The 18,500-nt window shown below is 38.1% G+C and overlaps 1 protein-coding gene across 9 annotated transcripts in view; it reads right to left on the bottom strand.

Moving 5' to 3' along the window:
• Positions 1-18,500, bottom strand: part of ALPK1 (alpha kinase 1) — a 120,338-nt gene that overhangs the window by 84,650 nt on the left and 17,188 nt on the right. For 2 of the 9 annotated variants that reach the window (XM_064584965.1, XM_064584962.1), the window contains exon 3: positions 11,568-11,663. The exons of the other annotated variants lie outside the window; for them this stretch is intronic. The gene's annotated coding sequence lies outside the window, so the exon portion shown is untranslated. The remainder of the gene's footprint in view (positions 1-11,567; positions 11,664-18,500) is intronic. 9 annotated transcript variants of the gene reach the window in all.

The following is an 18,500-nucleotide window of genomic DNA, read 5'->3' as shown; positions in this document are numbered from 1 at the left end:
ATATATATTTAAATGTGTGTTACTATTGAGCACTTATAAAAATTAGTAATATAGTTGGCTCAAAAGAAACTTCACAAACCCCCAAAAGGAAAAATTATTTGGCCACAATGCATAAAAGCTCTAAATTACTAACAAAACATTAAATTTTATAATTGGTCTGCTTGGATATTTCAATAGCACTTGCAACTCATCTTACTGTCTTTTTCTGATATATTTCCAAACTTAAAGGATGCAAACAAAACTATGCCCAGAAAAAAAATCCATAGCTTGATAACTTTTTATAATAAAAATGAAGAAGTATAAACTGTGCTTTCATATTAAGGAAGTGGAAAGGGAGTAACAAATTAAGTCTTAGGGAAGTAGGAGGAATGAATAAACAAAAATTTTAAAAATAATGATTTATTAAATAGCACATAAATCAAAATGCTAGCTATTCAAAAAGGCCAATTAATTGGCTTTCAGGAAAATCTAATGGGAAAAAAGAAGAGAGAATGATTTCAGAATGGGAAAAGTGGTATAAACACCATTATGATTAAGATTTTAGAAGTATAAGAAACTATCATGAGGTGCTTGTCTGGGTCAGTCAGTGGAGCGTTCAGCTCTTGATCTTGAGGTTGTGAGTTCGAGCCCCACACTGAGTGTAGAGATTACTGAAAAATAAAATCTTTAAAGAGAGAGAGACTATAATGTACAAATCCTTCTAAAAATGTGAACATTTGTTTATAGTGTATATTTTCTAGGATAATTTTGATATACCATTAAAACTGAAGAAGAAGGGGTGCCTGGGTGGCTCCGTTGTTAAGCGTCTGCCTTCAGCTCAGGTCGTGATCCCAGGGTCCTGGGATCGAGCCCCACATTGGGCTCCCTGCTCAGCGGGAAGCCTGCTTCTGCCTCTCCCACTTCCCCTGCTTGTGTTCCCTCTCTCGCTCTCTGTCAAATAAATAAATAAAATCTTTAAAAAAAAAAACTGAAGAAAAAACTAAGATTTAATTAAGACTAAGAATGAGTAAAAAAAATTACCTAGTATTTCCAAGAAAGGTGCCAGTTTCAGATGATGTTGTAGTCAATTTTGACCAAATCTTTTAGAAATATGTAATTTCTAGGAAACTTGTATTACTACAGAGGATAGAAAAATATTAAAGACATCCCAGTTCATTTTATAAGGCTGAGATAACACTATAATTAATACTTGACCAAGACAATGAAAAAATATAACTATGGTAGACATAGATGTTGCCCACCTCTACCTCCAAAACAGAAATTGCCAAGTATAAAATTACTAAGAAGTGGATTCAAGCTATAAGTGGAAAGAAAATTTTACAGAGGTGAATAGAAGAACAAACAACCAAATAATTGCCTTAATATTTTAATGTGTGATTCTCTCCAAAATCATCTACATCTTTAATAATCTTAATAAAAAATACCGACAGGAAAAATATAGACCTAGTAAATATTTAACAACCACTTCTCTGGGAGAAAAAAAAAAGCCCTGGTTTGTAGCATTTGCCAATTTCTGTGGTGTAAATATTCCTACCATAAATGATTTCAAGTGATCAATGTGGGATCACTGGAAATAGCGTTGGGAAGAGATGTTCAGTAGCACACCACTATGTAGTGTGTCCACCAGGCAAATGCAATAGACATAGGAAATTTCAAAACATAGATAATAGTAAAACACTGTAAAATAATTAAGAAATAAGTTTTGTCTTTGTCTTTAAGTAACTTATTAATTTTAAGTTTAAATATTTAACTTTGGTGGTTGTGCTTAACAAATGGCCCACAAAATTCCTGAAAGTTTAATATTGGCTGTCATAAATCCCAGCAGACTATCAAGTATGAGACAACCCCAGCAGACTACCAAGAGGGGTCATGAAGAGTTCCTAATAGAAGAGGGACTAGAAAAAAAACAGAGCTTTAAGAAAATTAACAGGATGGCAGAGAGTTAGTTTTTGCTTCTTTTCAAGTTTTACAACTTCCATTCCAAATATTTTAAATGATCCCAATCATATCTTAGCTGTCATTATATCACTAGCAATAAAGCTGGTATAAATAAACACAGGCGATTGCTTTTTCTTCATGAAATTATATGCATTATTGTCAAAAAGGCAGAAAATAACAGAAGTTGGTAAGGATGTGGAGAAACAGGAGCCCACATACTGTGTGAATGGAAATACAAAATGTATAGCCACTTTGGAAAAATAGTTTGACAGTTTCTTAAAAAGTTAAACATAAATTTACCATAAAACCCCGTAATTCCACTCCTAAGTATTTACCTAAAAGAAATGAAAACATATGTCACCTAAAGACTTGCCCATACATGACAGAAGTAGAAACAACCCAAGGTCCATCAGCTGATGAATGGATAAAAAAAATATAATATCCATTAAATAAAATATTTGGCAATAAAAAGAACTTGCTACCACATGGATGAACTTCAAAAACATGCTAAGTGAAAGAAGATAGACACAAAAGACCAAGTATTTTGTGATTTCATTTATTAGAAAATTTAAGAAAAGGCAAATCAAGAGAGATAGAAAGTAGATTTTATAGGGTGGGATAGAAGGTTGGGAATGGAAACAAGAGTTTAGTGTAAATGAACATAAGGACTCATATTTGGGTGATTAAAATGTTCTAAAACTGGATTCTGAAATTTGCACAGCTTGGTAAACTTATTTTTAAATTTTATTTTATGGTATATAAATTATATCTCAGTAAAGATGTTATAAATTTAGCTAAATTTCATTCATTTTTGGTCATCCCTATTTATAGAAAAGGCAAAGGAGCCTCACTCAAGGTGATAATTAAGTAACTTGCTTGCAGTTAAAGCTTTTTTTTTTTTACATTAGAATTTATACCTCCAAATATAGTTTCTGTCTGCCTGTCTCTGATTCAAAACTGAAAGACGTTTACCTGAATCTCATTTTACCCACTATGTTAGTGAATCTACTTTCCATTATCCAGGGTAATTCCTTTTCTATCTCTACTGTATGTAGCTATTCATTTGATTACTTTTCTGCTGGAGAAACTATGCCTAAAAGGAACAAGTGAAAGCCTAGACTTTTTTTTTTTTAAGATTTATTTATTCTAGAGAGAGAGAGCACATGTACAAGAGCATGTGTGTGCTCAAGTGGGGGGAGCGGCAGAGGGAGAGAATCTTCAAGCAGACTCACCGCTGAGTGCAGAGCCCCACGTAGGGGCTCGATCTCATTACCCATGAGACTGAGTAGAAACCCAAGAGTCCAAAGCTTAACTGACTGAACAACCCAGGCACCCTCAAAGCCTAGACTTTTGATTCATTCATCTATTTACTCACTTTTATTTATATATTCAGAAAATATTTACTGAGCATCTACTATGTGCCAGGCACTATTCTAGGCACTAAGGATACAGCAGTAAACAAAAGAAGCCTTAATAGTTTTGAGATATAGACTCAAGTCAAGGGCCTGGATTTATTGTTTGTTTGTTTTTTATCTATTTTTCCAAAATGCAAAGCCACATGAAAAATTCATAGCAAAGAACTATAAACAATAAACACTTTCCCCACCTATTCAGGTTGAATAAAGATCCCAAGAGCTCATGTAATGAATCAAAGATGTTTGACTGACCCTCTGTGAAAGCCTTGTATCTATCACCCTCAGAAGTCCAAGAAAACCTGGAATTGTTGGAGAAAAACCTTTGTTACTAGAATCTGCTTGGACTTAATTAGGTCAAGCTTTCCCTTATCCAGATGAAGTGACATATTAATGAGATTATATTAAGTCATTGAAAAATGTAAGAAACTATATTTTTGCCTCTTGACTATGTGGCTTTAATATATTATATTCACTACACAGCTCTCCCAAAGCTGAGATTCTGAGAGTCACCCTCATACTGATACTAGCTTCTGTCCTGCCTCAAATAGAACTCCAATGAGTTCACTCCTTTCTACCCAAGAAGGCACCAGCTTCCACTCTGGCTAAAACCATCCAATATTCCAGGAGGCCAATACCCCTCAACCATCCCATATACCTCAAAAGTATTCACACCCATCTTTTGAAGAATGAAAAGAAACTTAACCATCTGGATTATTTTTTCCTTTCAGACAAAACTACATCTCAATGATTAGGATGACAACAATAAACCCCCCAAAGCAAATGGCTGTTTTCTTCTGATTCTTACTATGACTACTATGAAGACTCCCCTGCCTCTCTCTGGAATGTGACAGGACTGGCAAAAGCAAATGCAAAGATCTTCATCATCCAGTCTGCCTCCCTAGTTCTAGCAGGAACTGTATACAGGAAATAAAGATTTATAAAACAAATTATCCCAAGATTTTTTCTTAACCAACTTACAGCGGAGTAATCAGATCCAAAGGAAGCCTGTAGCACAAGGGTTTGGGTTAAACTTAGAAAAGCCTCTGAGTTATCTGGTTTAAAATAATAAGGAATATTCATCCTTATCCTGACTTTCCACTCTGAGGAAAGTCACTGAGGAAAGTCCACTCTGAGTATATTCCCCTGCTAATATACTAAAATTCCTATATATCCAGAACCAAGCTGATTGCTTTATAAAACTTAATATCCCCAAAGCTTACACTGTCTGAATCACGGTTCAATGCTTGCCAATTTTAACAACGATCTTGACAAAGCTTCAACTGTTGGCAGTTTGGACTGGGAACACTGTTTCCCTTTGGGACTGTGATAAGCAGCTAAAGCAGTGCTTAGAGGAAAATTTGTTCCGTATCCTAATTGTGATGTTGGTTATTACATATGTTAAAATTATAAAATAAAGGCCAAATAAAAGGTCAATTTTACTGTATATCAAGTTAAAAAATAAAAATAAAGCCAATATATGCTGTTTACCCAAAGAAGGAAGGAAGGAAGGAAGGAAGGAAGGAAAGAAGGAAGGAAGGAAGGAAGGAAGGAAAGAAGGGAGGAAGATAGGAAGGAAGGGAGGGAGGAAGGGAGGAAGGGAGGAAGGAAGGTAGAAACTATAAAAGAAAGAAAATGAAAAGGAAAAAAATAATCAAAGCGCTTCAGTGTCTTCTTGGAACTGCAAGGCTGAGATACCTAAATATCAGGAGAGTCTGACCAGGTTATACCTAGAGGAGACAGCATATATATCAAAAGACTTGTATGACTTTTTTCTAATTTATATAGCAGAAGTCAGGGGAATATGTGTGAAAATTAATTCTAAAATACTAGACTAAGGAGGAAAAAAGCAACATAGCTCCTTTGGGTCAAAATTATTAACATGGGTAAATTTACCAGAGATTCTGGATTCATTGTGCTAGTTGCACTAGGTGGAATTTGTTATCACATTCTGGTCAGAAAGTAACAAATACATCAGATGCCTTGGTAAGACACATATCTGACTGAGGATAAGAGATAAATTCCATGAAAGTTCAGAGATCTAATTCACCAATGTTTTTGGGAGTCCAGAGATCTGGAATATTTAGAGGTATCCCCTCCAAAGTGAAAGACAATTTGCTGCACCTTGTATCTAGTTCCATGAAGAAAGAGGCACACACATTTAGTGGGCTTTTAGCATTATAGAGGCAAAATAATGTTACACTAGTGTTGTTCCTTCCTATTTATTGAATAAACCATAAGGCTCTATGTTTAAGGAAGGCCAAAAGCAAAAGAAGAGTCTTCAGCCAGTTCAGTTTAAAGAATAAGCCACTCTAGCTACTTAGATCTTGTGACTCAGAAAATCTAATGTGTACAAAGTGTCTGTAACAGATCATTGAGCCTATGAAACTCCCCAATAAGAGAATCATAATACTACTGCCCCATAATTGAGAGCAAAGCCATGCTTCTCTGACAGATAACTATTTTCCTTGAGAAACATCTGATTTTTGCTGTTGGATTCTGGTAGAGACTGAATATCTGGCCATGGGAAATGAACTGGTTATGAGACCTGAGCTGCCTTCCAAATTAGATGTTATTTGATTGACCTGTTCTCAAATTTGGATGTGCAGAGCAGCTCTCCATCCTCAACTTGAAGTGGCATGTATATACATGTATATACAAGAGCAGACTCAAGAAAGTTCTAAAGGCACAAGAAAGTTTCATGAGCAAATGGCTCCAACTCTCATGGCACCTAATCCTGCTATAATGTCATCTCTCCCTACACCCATTAATATAGCCTTATGGGATTTCCCTATAGGCTGGGAAAAAAAGATTCAAGATTGAGTTAGTAATGATTATACATATAATATACTGGCACCAGCCATAAACTGATACAGCATTAGAGCTCTTCTCACTATGGGCCACGAAGGACAAGTAGGAAGATTAATCTTCACAATAAGCAGAACGTTGAGAAGTAGATCAAATGGCATACTTTACCTAGAAGGGAAGATTCTCATAGTGAAGATTTGTACATAGAACCTAAAGGTTTGGTTTGATGAGGAGGAAGTCGAAAGGAACAATATCGGATTACAAGAAGGTTTAGGATAGAGGTACACTCATGGACCTCTCAACATAGATTGATGGTGTGAGAATGCTTGTGCCTCATGTGAAAGCTCACCAACAGGCAGAGAAGACTCTCCAGAATCAGACGGGCAAGAAGACCAGGACTGCAAATGTCAGCTGTCCTCTTTCCCCAGCATCACTAGTATTACTCAGTGGGTTCAGGAACAGAGTGGCCATGGTGACAGAGAGGGAAATTATTCATGAGTTCAACCTCATGAACTTCCCCTCACAAGGCAGATCTGGCTACCACCACTATTGAATGCTTAAATTGCCAGCAGCAGAGACCCATGCTGAGCCCTGCACACAGTTTCAAACATGTGTGATGCAGGTGGCATTGCCAACCTCCTATTGACTGATTATATTGAACCCCTTTCATTGTGGACTTGATAGCAATTTTTCTCACCAGAATGGATATTTGTTCTGTATATAGATTTGACTTTCCTGCTATGCTTCTATTAGCAATATCTTCTGTGGACTTACTAAAGGCTTAATTCATCAACAGCAATCCATATAACATTGCTTGTGGTCAGGATGCTATGGGCCATTTCCCACAGGATTCTCTAGCCTTACCATAACCCAGGAGCAGCTGGCCTTTTAGAGCAAAGCAATAGTCTATTGAAGACTCAGTTACAGAGCCAGCTGCAGGACATCCTATGGGGTGGGTGTACTGGTCTAGAGAAAATGTTATATGCTCCAAATCAATAACCAATATATGGTGTTGTTTCACCCAAGGACAGATTACACGGGTCCAGAAACTGTAGGGAAGAAGTAGAAGAACCTTCCATACTACCTTCTTCCTCCTTACTGAGAATGCAGGCAGTAAGGAAGTTATAGATGTGCCTCATAATTAGTTGCAAACATGGGGACTGTGGTCAATATTTATATTTTCTTGCATGAGTGGTAGTGTATATGTTCATATATTAACCCCTCCTCTCCCTGTCACCTATTATTTTATATAGGGTATATTGTTGGTGGTTACCTTTATAGCTTAGTCTATAAATAAAACGTATATAGCTTTTGCAAAACGTATTAAATGTCTTCTTTCCTCATTTAAGTGTCCATGCAATAAACTCTTTCTAGAATTAAGCTCCAAGAATAAGTCTCCATTTCCAGATGAGTTTACAAACTTCCCTTTACTGGCTGATGAGAATGTACAATCTAGCACGTTTCTCTTTTGAACTCTTTGCCAGGAAGCTCAGAGCTTCTGATAAGCTCCGTTGTAATGATTCTCTCGCCTCAGGTTTGCAGGACATTGCTTTCTTTCTCTCTTCTAAATGTTTCTGCTTTAACTTTTCCTACTCTGGTTTATATACATTTTAATAGTGCACATCACTTCAATTCCTTTTTAAATGTATCTAAGTAAATACATAAGTAAATAAATAAACAAATGCTGCGGGTTCGCAAAGCAATTCATGACTTCGCTTAGCAGCAGCTCAGGCCCACCATGGCCTGCTCATTCAATCAGCCTTTATTGAAGGCTCACCATGTGCAGACATGACCGTCCTACACTCTCCATCACCGTGTATGGCTTTCATGTCCTCCATCATCCCTATTATTTCCTGTCAGATGCCCCATGGTAAACTCCATGGTAACATTTTGGGGTAATGTATGGCTCCTCTTATTTGGACTGTCTTTCAGAGCCTGTTTCTGTTTGTTCCTCACTCCCACCTTCCAGGATATGGCTTTCACCAGTGGGACCTTTAAATCCAAATCTACTCTTAGATAAGATCTTACAATTTCTGAACTTTCTGATAACTTCTCTATCTACCATATCTTAGAGTACCTGCAACTTTTCCTAAGTACCTACTATGTGACAGACACAATCTGCTTAAGGATAAACAGATGAATATGGTACAGTTTCTGGACTCCAGAATTACATAATTGTGGGGAGGCCAATGTGTAGGCAATAATTACAGCCTTATGATAAATGACAGGACAGAGGCACCATAGAAGTTTAGAGATGTCCCTTCACCTGACCCACAAGCTGAGAGGCGTTTTGGGGACAGTGACCCTTTTAAAATGCAGCAAAAGGTCATCAATCTATCACGTTGGGTGAGTTACTAGGCTTTTTCACAACTGAAAGAACCAACAAGACATTTCAAGCCACTGCATGACTAAACGCAGTTTTGGAAAATCACATGAATTTTCCTACAAAGTCTCATATGTAGTTGTGATCTGGTAAAACTAGTAAATATGATAAAACTAGTACCCCAAAGTAGAATTTTTTTTTTAAAAAATTTTATTTATTTATTTGAGACAGAGAATGAGATAGAGCATGAGAGGGTCAGAGGGAGAAGCAGACTCCCTGCCGAGCAGGGAGCCCGATGCGGGACTCGATCCCAGGACTCCAGGATCATGACCTGAGCCGAAGGCAGTCGCTTAACCAACTGAGCCACCCAGGCGCCCCCAAGGTAGAATTTTAAGTAAGAAAATATGTTTCTCAAGCAGGGCACATAGATCATGTAAAGTACCGCAAAGCTCCCTTAGTAGTCCTGAATGCCCAGTGTGGTACTCTAGAAATCTCCATCAGCGTGAGATGATGTCAGTAAAGGATGGTAATTAGTCCCTAAAGGATTGCCTTGGGAAGTGTACAGAACAAATACTCAAGAGTGGCAATAAGGAAGCAAGGAAGGATATAATTATTTATATAGATCAAAAGATGTGGATACTTTGGACATGTACAAAGGATTCAGATAATTAGTGTTACATATGGATATTCTGAGAGGGTAACATTTCTGTATTCCTTAAGAGACTTTAAGAAATCTATATATGTTCCCTACTTGATACTCTGTTCTCTTGTATCAGTGACTAGTAGCCAGCGTAAATGCTGAACCAAAACATTTCTTTCAGAAACTAATGCAGTCTTGTCCCTCAACAGCACGTATGACTGATGGTAGACTCACTTTGACAGGTAGATGGACAGTCCCTTTAAAGGAAGGAACAGTATGTCAGCAAAGAATTCTCTTGGTTTGGTGTCATGTACAGCCTTTATTAACATATCAATTTTACTTAGTTCTTCCTTTAACAAAACAAAAATCATTGTTTTCTTCACTAGGCAGTCATTGCTTAGTATTCACCCTATCCAAGTTCGCCATCTACAGGTCATCCAGTTTGCAACTGCTTTTAAGGTCAGAAGATTGCATGTGAGAATTCACACGTGCCTCCTATTTAGGGACTTTCTTATTCTTCTTCTCCTTTTTTTTTTTTTTTTAAGGAAGTTTATACTTCTAACTGTGGATTGATACCACAACCAAGGGCTGTTTACTGTACAACTCCCATCTTGTTAGATATTTACTGGTCTCTTTTACATTTCTCTATCATGTAGGGATTTATGTTACAAAAGTAATAGTGAAGAAGAGCTATTAATCATATGTTTTAATACCATGTTTCTTCAGCTTAAAAAATATCAATCTCCCTTTTGGTTAACATAAAAGTAACACACTCTTCACTAATGCTTGAATTACTAAGCACTAACAATCCTAATCATCCCTACCATTTACTGAGCACTTAGCTTGGTACCATTGGCCAAGAAACTTATAGACATTATCTAATTTAATATTTATAGCAAATGTATGAATTATTATTCTCATCTTGTACATGGGAAATCTGAAGTTATAAGCATTTGGACAGCTTAACCCAGGGCATAGAGCTGAGTTAGTAAGTTGGATAAGTGGTTTTGGAGATCTGTCTCGCTTCCTATGTTCTTGGCAAAACCACCATACTGCTTACAAGTAATTTATTTTTCTATTTTTCAAACTTTGAATGATTACCTGTGGCTTTTTTCAACTACCCCTCTCCCCCTTTAGAGGTTTATATGTGCACTCCCAAATAGACATTGTCTCCCTGCTACTTTAGTGAGCAGGAAAGAATGACCTTTCTTCTCCACATGCTGCACAAGAATCAAGAGTACAACCAGAAATTGCAAAGAAGTCTCCTGCATCACCAAGTTTAGTCCAACAGCATTCCAGAAGTTGAGGTGAAGCTGTGACCTGCTGCTCCTCCTCGTGGAGCTTAGGTTGGCAAGTGTCTCCAGATCACGCCTAATCTTCCCTGTGGACCTTAAATAAGTCACATTCAATCAACAATGCCCAAGGCCTGGCCCTCTCTCCAAAAGGATCTTCAAGTTGGAGTTTCTGGAGTTTTTCTTCAGAGATTGCAATTTTTTTAAATTTTTATAATCTTTTTTAGTAATCTCTACACCCAACATGGGGCTCAAACCCATGGCCCCAAGATCAAGAGTCACATGCTTCTCTGACTGAGCCAGCCAGGTGCCCTGAGAAGTTGCTTTTTTTTTTTTTTTTAAAGATTTTATTTATTTATTTGACAGAGAGAGACACAGCGAGAGAGGGAACACAAGCAGGGGGAGTGGGAGAGGGAGAAGCAGGCTCCCCGCAGAGCAGGGAGCCCGATGCGGGACTTGATCCCAGGACCCTGGGATCATGACCTGAGCTGAAGGCAGTCGCTTAACCAACTGAGCCACCCAGGTGCCCGAGAAGTTGCTTTTTTTAAGGAGACCATCAAAGCTTTATTTTTGGTGGTAACTTCTTTATTTTCAGGTGAATTTGAGTTTCTATTCTTTTCCCTGTCCCAAAAATGTGAGGTTCACTTAAGCAAAGTGGAGGCATGCCTATTTCTGGAATTCAGTAATTTCTGGACAAGTCATCAAGATTTCTGGTTTGCATGAGGAACCATAGCTCCCTGGGGACAAGAAGACTTTAAAGTCTAATGATTGGGAACCTTATATTAAGAGATTCTTAGGTTTAATTCAGCTGTAAGGAACATAACACACCTAAACTAGCTTTAGCATAAAGGGAGATTTATTGGATACACACAGGGATCTCTCATGGACATAAGGACAGGAAATGCAGATAGTCCTCATGAGGGATTACAGTCAGGAATGGAAAGCTGTTGGAAGCAAAAGTAATCTCCCTCTCTTTCTCCTTCTCTCTCTCCCTCTCCCCCCGTCCAGAGTCTGTTTTATTCATTCCACCAAGACTTACTGGGAGCCTACTATGTAGCAGGTACCATGCCAGGTTGTAAGAGTATAGAGGCAAACAGAACAGACAAGGTCTCTTTTATTCTTCTCTATAGACCATCCTTATTTGGTTCACTTACCATGGCTTTACATGACCTCCTGATTCAAATCCTCAACAGAAACTAACTCAGTCTCAGCATCCTTAGTTCAAAGACAAAATCTTAGCACAACACAACCTAGTGAATGGGAGAAGATATTTGTAAATGATATATCTGATAAGGGGTTAATATCCAAAATATATAAAGAACTATATAACTCAACACCAAAAAACCCAAACAATTCAGTTAAAAAATAGGAAGAGATCCTAAATAGACATTTTTCCAAAGAAGACATACTGTTGACCAACAGACACATGAAAAGATGCTCGACATCATTAATCATCAGGAAAATGCAAATCAAACCACAATGAGATACCACCTCATATAAGCCAGAATGGCTAGGATCAAAAGGACAAGAAATAACAAGTATTGATAAGGATGTGGAGAAAAGGGACCCCTTGGGCACTGTTGGTGGGAATGTAAATTGGTGCAACTACTGTGGAAAACAGCATGGCGGTTTTTCAAAAAGTTAAAAATAGAAATAACATGTGATCCAATAATTCACTACTGGGTATTTACCTATAGAAAATGAAAACACTAATGCATAAAGATATATGTACCCCTATGTCTATTGGCAGCAATATTTACAGGAGCCAAGATACAGAAGCCACCCAAGTGTCCATCAGTAGATGAATGGATAAAGAAGTTGTGGCGTCTATAACAGAATATTACTCAGCCATGAAAAAGAATGAGATCTTGCCAATTGCAACAACATAGATGGACCTAGAAGGTATTATGCTAAGTGAAAAGATAAAAAAAAAGACAAATACCCAATGATTTCACTTATATGTGTAATCCAGAAAAAACAAAACAAATGAAAAAACAAACAAAAAACAAACTCTTAAATACAGAGAAAAAACTGGTGGTTGCCAGAGGGGAGGCGGGTGGTGGGGATGAGCAAAATAGATAAATAGAATTAAGAGGTACAAACTTCCAGTTATAAAATAAACGAGTCATAGAGATGAAAAGTACAGTATAGGGAATTTAGTCAATAATATTGTAATCACTTTGTATGGTGACAGATGGTGGCTACACGTATTGTGGGGAGCGCTAAGGAATGTGCAGAATTGTTGAGTCAATATGTTGTACACCTGAAACTAGTATAATGCTGAATGTTAATTATTCTTCAGTTTAAAAAAATAATCTTGAGAGGTTAAGATATTTTATTTGTTTCATTGCAACTTTTGAGGGAAGTATTTAATTCTGATCAAAATCATTAGCATAATGATTTGTAGTTCAATTTACTATTTTAAGAAATGTGTGCTAATAATTCCCAAATGAGCATAGTATCTGAACTTCTAATGAAGTTTAGTGTGTGGCTAAACACTACAGATGCAAAGAACTGTAGTTACTGTAATACTAATAGCAAGCTACAGGCATTGTCTTAGGTTGTTTGGACTTAATCTGATTGCTCTGTATATGAGGCCTTCTCACCTCCCATGAGGTAAAGGTTTTAGACATTTTATTTGTTATAATGCCATGCAGTCTTAGTTCTCATTCCTCTTCTGCCTTTCCTCCTAATCAGATCTGAAATCTAGAACTGTTCCCTCAGGGATTCACTCTATTTGCATTTTTAATTCCTCAGTGGTTCCCCTTCTTCTCACTAATTAATTAATTTGATTCAACAAATATTTATTAAGTCCCTCTGATGCACCAGGATAACCAAGTCTTATTCTCACAGAATGTTTTTGGGAGAGGCAATCCATCATGGGCTGTGGGCATCTCTGCAAGTTCTTGCTGAGTGTGTCAAAAATACCCACCAAATTTCTCCTCTCCTGGGCAATTAATCAGGTTTGTATTTGTAGCAACCTTGAGGAATGAGGTAATATCTCCCTCTGGAACAAGAACAGGTTTGCTATAAAAGCAGTGGCTTCCTCAAGATCCATGTTTGTTGGCTGCAACACAAACCCACTCACATCCACGTGGACTGTTCAGTATCACTCCTTTGCAACTTGGAGGACATGAGAAACTGATGTCTATGTGATGCTCATGCTGCTCGCTGTGCTCTTGCATAATAAAGTCCTCTGCCTTTGACAGAGTCTCCTGTCTTTTGCCAGCATCCATGAAACTGTAGCAGGCCAATTTATTAACTTTAAAGAGAGTAAAATAAAATCCCAGAGCCTGAAACTTAATCTTAATTTCCAAGAATTTCATCACTCCTAAAAAACACCCTTACAAAGTGAAATTTTATGTAATCCCCTAAAAATCTGCCTTAGCTGAAATAGGTCAGAGACAAAATGTCAACCATATTTGATGTAAATTTGTTTTTTTTTACTTCCTATAGTCTCCCAAATTCGTAGCCTGCATATTACAAATTTCATGTTCTTCACAATTCTTTAAAAAATTAAAATTTGTGGGGCACCTGGGTGGCTGAGTCAATTAAGCATCTGCCTTCAGCTAAGGTCATGATCTCAGTGTCCTGGGATCAAGCCTCATGTCAGGCTCCCTGCTTAGAGGGGAGCCTGCTTCTCCCTCTCCCTCTGCCTGCCATTCTGCCTACTTGTGCTCTCTCTCTGTCAAATAAATAAATAAAATCTTAAAAAAAATTTAAGGTTTGCGACACTTTCCTTCCAACAATGCAAATTAACCAAAATTTCTAGGGTTTCTGCTACATGTCAGGTCCTGCAGGGGATATAAAGATAAATAAGGCACAGTCCCAGAACTTTTAGGCCTCAGGGTTTAATGGGGATGACAAACACAAATGTGTATCTCAAATACAAGAGTGAGGGGGATCAGGTATAGTTGACTTCCAAGCAAAGAATGGATGAAAAATGGGGAAGGGGAGAGTTAAGTTAGTGTTTGTTTAAGAAGGCCAACTATGAGCTAAACTGAAGGATGGGTAGGACTCCAACAAGTGGAGAAAATGGAAGAGGCAGGGTCTGGGGAACAAGGAAAGTGGTACAAAGAGATGCATTTCAGACAGATGGGTTGGGATGGGAACACAGCAAGAGCAAAGGCACAGAAGGACCTTGCAGATCATGATTAGAGTTGGGTAGGACTCCAACAAATGGAGAAAATGGAAGAGGCAGGGTCTGGGGAACAAGGAAAGTGGTACAAAGAGATGCATTTCAGACAGATGGGTTGGGATGGGAACACAGCAAGAGCAAAGGCACAGAAGGACCTTGCAGATCATGATTAGAGTTACCTACATGGTAGGTAATCCAGGGTGCATGGAGCACCACTGAGAGATGATGAGTTCAGATCAGTTCTGTTTGATGTACCCATGAATCTTGTAGAGAAATGAAGCTCTCTATAAGAGGTGGGAAATGTGAGTCAAACTAAGGAGAGAGATTAGGACTGGAGAGGAATTTGGGGTTCATCCACATGGGGGTGGGCAATAATAGAAGCCATTGCACTAGATTAAAAGAAGCAAAGGTAGGATATAAAGGAGACATGGCCTTCTAGAGAATGCCTCTACCCGGGAGCCAGATAGTGAAATAATGGCCTCCAAAGAAACAGCTAGAAATGTGAGAACCAAGAAGAGTGGAGACATGACACTGGGCAACAAGTTCCACAGGAAGCCCCAGAGTAGCCACTAGGAAGAGGTGGCTAGATCAGGTGATTGGAAAGTTCTCATTGATCATGTAAGTAGACATTTCAGAAAAGGGCAGACCAGAAGAAATGGATGGACAAGTGTTAAACAAGGAAGTGAAAGGCATAAATACAGACTACTACTTTGAGAAGCACTGCTGTTAAAGGAAGGAGAAAGATGGAATAGAGTCTCAGGGGAAATGAACATTTCATAAGAATCATTAGACTTGAACATGTGTGTAGGCCAAGAAGATGTCAGAAGGCAAAGAAAGAAAGAAAGAAAGAAAGAAAGAAAGAAAGAAAGAAAGAAAGAAAGAAAGAAAGAAAGAAAGGGAAGAAGAGAAAAGAAAAAAAAGATGAGAGGGAATATGAATGAGAAAAATCACAAAAGAAGTTAAAAAGGGGTTGGTTTAAGAAGTCAGAAGGAGTAGGCTTAGATACAAGGTAGAACAGTGTCTCTCTGAGGCAGAAGGGAAGGAGAAAACTTGAGAGTTCACCATGGATAACCCAGTCTCCTAAGTCAAACAGATGGAGTTCCAGGAGGTAGTGTGGCAGGAGTAAGTTCAGCTTGAAAAGGGGGATCCTGAATTGAAACAGGGGCTGTAGAGAATTAGAAAGACAGCCAATTAAGGACGAATAGAAGAATCAGTGAGGGCCCAGCCGTGGTTCATCAGTAATGGATCCCACCAGAGTCAGCTGAGGGGCTGTCTCAGTCAATCCACATCTGGAAAGTGTATACAGTGGAGGGAAGGAATATAACAAAAGTTGAAAGTGCCTTTAAAACTATAGATAACCTTTTGAGCCAAGGGGTCCAGGCTCAGAGAGAGGCTGGAGAGCCTACAAGTGGGCCCATAGCTTGGGCAAACTGGGAATCTGGGATGTCAGAGATGCCAATGAAGATGAATGAAAAAGAGGAGGTAGGGGATTCTATTTACACAAGTGTTTTCCAGGTTTGGGACCTGGGATTTAGAGTGGATCAAATGAGGACAGATTCTCAGTTGCAGCTGGGGCCAGCCTGATGACTGACATGGTGTTTAATCAAGTTTGGGCAGTCAGAGAAGGCCTGTGGTATTTTATGACACTTCAACTGGCAGTGTTTTATTGTTGTATATCAAGTACCCAAATACTCTTTTGCAATGTTATTTTTATTAATATGTAAATTCCCCCTTATCCATTTTATTTATTGTTAAAGGAAATACATAATATAAATAGGTATTAAGAACTTGAAACGAGTTGTTCTTAAGTCCTATTTTCAATTTTATTTAATTTCCAATTTTGAGAATGAACCTAAACTAATTTACCTGGGGCCCTGTGGTAGACTACTCTCCATTTTTTTCTCAGTTGTAACTATGAATTAATTTGGGGCTTTGCTTAATGTTTATCTTCCCCACTATAATATATACTCCAATAGGGCAGGCCATGTGTCTGTTTTGTTCCCTTCTATAGCCTGGAATAATTCCTAGCACATATAAGGTACTCAAAAAATATTTGTTTTTAGTAGTTGTTTATAAAAGAAGATATCTACTGAATCTGGGCAACCTCTCTTAGTTACTTAATCCTAAGCTTTGCTTACTATATATTTGATAAATTGGAAATTTTTCTTTTTATTTCAGGAGTATCTGCAATGTTCAAAGAAAATAAGATTCTGGGGTGTCTGGGTGGCTCAGTTGTTAAGTGTCTGCCTTCGGCTCAGGTCATAATCTCAGGGTTCTGGAATCGAGCCCTTCCTGCTCTGAGGGAAGCCTGCCTCTCCCTCTCCCACTCCCCTTGCTTGTGTTCCCTTTCTCACTGTGTCTCTCTCTGCCAAATAAATAAATAAAATCTTAAAAAAAAAAAGATTCCTTTTATTGTCTTTGTAAACTATTAAATTCCCTGCCTACACTCTTTAACAAGAAACAACATGTTTACTTTTTTTTTTAAGAAATTTCTTTTTTTTTTTTAAGATTTTATTTATTTATTTATTTGAGAGAGAGAGAGAGAGAAACAGCATGAGAGGGGAGAGGGTCAGAGGGAGAAGCAGGCTCCCCGCTGAGCCGGGAGCCCGATGTGGGACTCGATCCCAGGACTCCGGGACCATGACCTGAGCCGAAGGCAGTCGCTTAACCAACTGAGCCACCCAGGCGCCCACAACATGTTTACTTTTAATCCTTCCTCTAATCTTTTCCCTTCAGACTGATGTAAAATTTTCAGAATACATCTGTGTTAATGGTCATCAATCTTAAAAGAAATTCCCACAAATTTATTACTCTATTGCATTATAAGGACATCATTTGATGTTCTGAAAATTCTGTGACAATGTTTACGTCATAGTCTCTAGCTCAGAAAATGAATCAATTAATTAAGATGTCAGCCCAAACAGATGTTTAGGGCATTTACAGGATGGTCTTAAGTGTCTCTGCAATTTAAGGGCCTGTTCCTTCTTTCTAGTGCCTCACTGCCGCCCTCATCTGGTCACACATAACCGCACAGGCACAAGAGATTCCACTTTTAACCAGATGTATATTTTGCTTATTAATGAAAATAAATGTGGCACTACAGAACAAAAAAGAACCAAATAAATTACAAGACTTAGTAATGACTTAAGAAAATGGAAAACTTTTGTGAAACATTAAAATAGTGTTGCATATTATTTACCTGACCAATAACCTTTTCTGAACCCCATTTCAGAAAAAAAGTCCATTAATCTTTTGAATTTCATTATAGAAAAAAATTCACTAATCCATTTTCTCAAAATCTATGTTTCAATATAACAACGACAAAAATTTCACTTTTTTGTGAAATTTTCTTCACAAAGAAGACTTTGCTAACAGAATTAAAAGAATAAATAATGTAGCAGGCTATGTGTAAACTGCTTGGGAGAAAAAAATCTATTAAACTATTAGAGTATTTTATTTTTTTAAAGACTTTTCTTTTTTTTTAAAGATTTTATTTATTTATTTGAGAGAGAGAGACACAGTGAGAGAGGGAACACAAGCAGGGGGAGTGGGAGAGGGAGAAGCAGGCTTCCCACTGAGTAGGGACCCTGATGCAGGGCTCGATCCCAGGACCCTGGGATCATGATCTGAGCCGAAGGCAGATGTTTAATGACTGAGCCACCCAGGCGCCCCACTATTAGAGTATTTTAGAATGACTAAATATATAAAAGGAATACTGATAATTCAAAGAGCATTCATTACCGGGGCGCCTGGGTGGCTCAGTCGTTAAGCGTCTGCCTTTGGCTCAGGTCATGATCCCGGGGTCCTGGGATCAAGCCCCACATCGGGCTCCCTGCTCAGCGGGAAGCCTGCTTCTCCCTCTCCCACTCCCCCTGCTTGTGTTCCCTCTCTCGCTGTGTCTCTCTCTCTCTCAAATAAATAAATAAAATCTTCAAAGAGCATTCATTAC

The sequence above is a fragment of the Mirounga angustirostris genome, unplaced genomic scaffold (genome assembly GCF_029215605.1).
Source record: "Mirounga angustirostris isolate CCGP_5_RB_7025 unplaced genomic scaffold, mMirAng1.0.hap1 SCAF_2, whole genome shotgun sequence".
Lineage (NCBI taxonomy): Eukaryota > Metazoa > Chordata > Mammalia > Carnivora > Phocidae > Mirounga > Mirounga angustirostris.
This window is presented reverse-complemented; position numbering and strand designations above follow the sequence as displayed.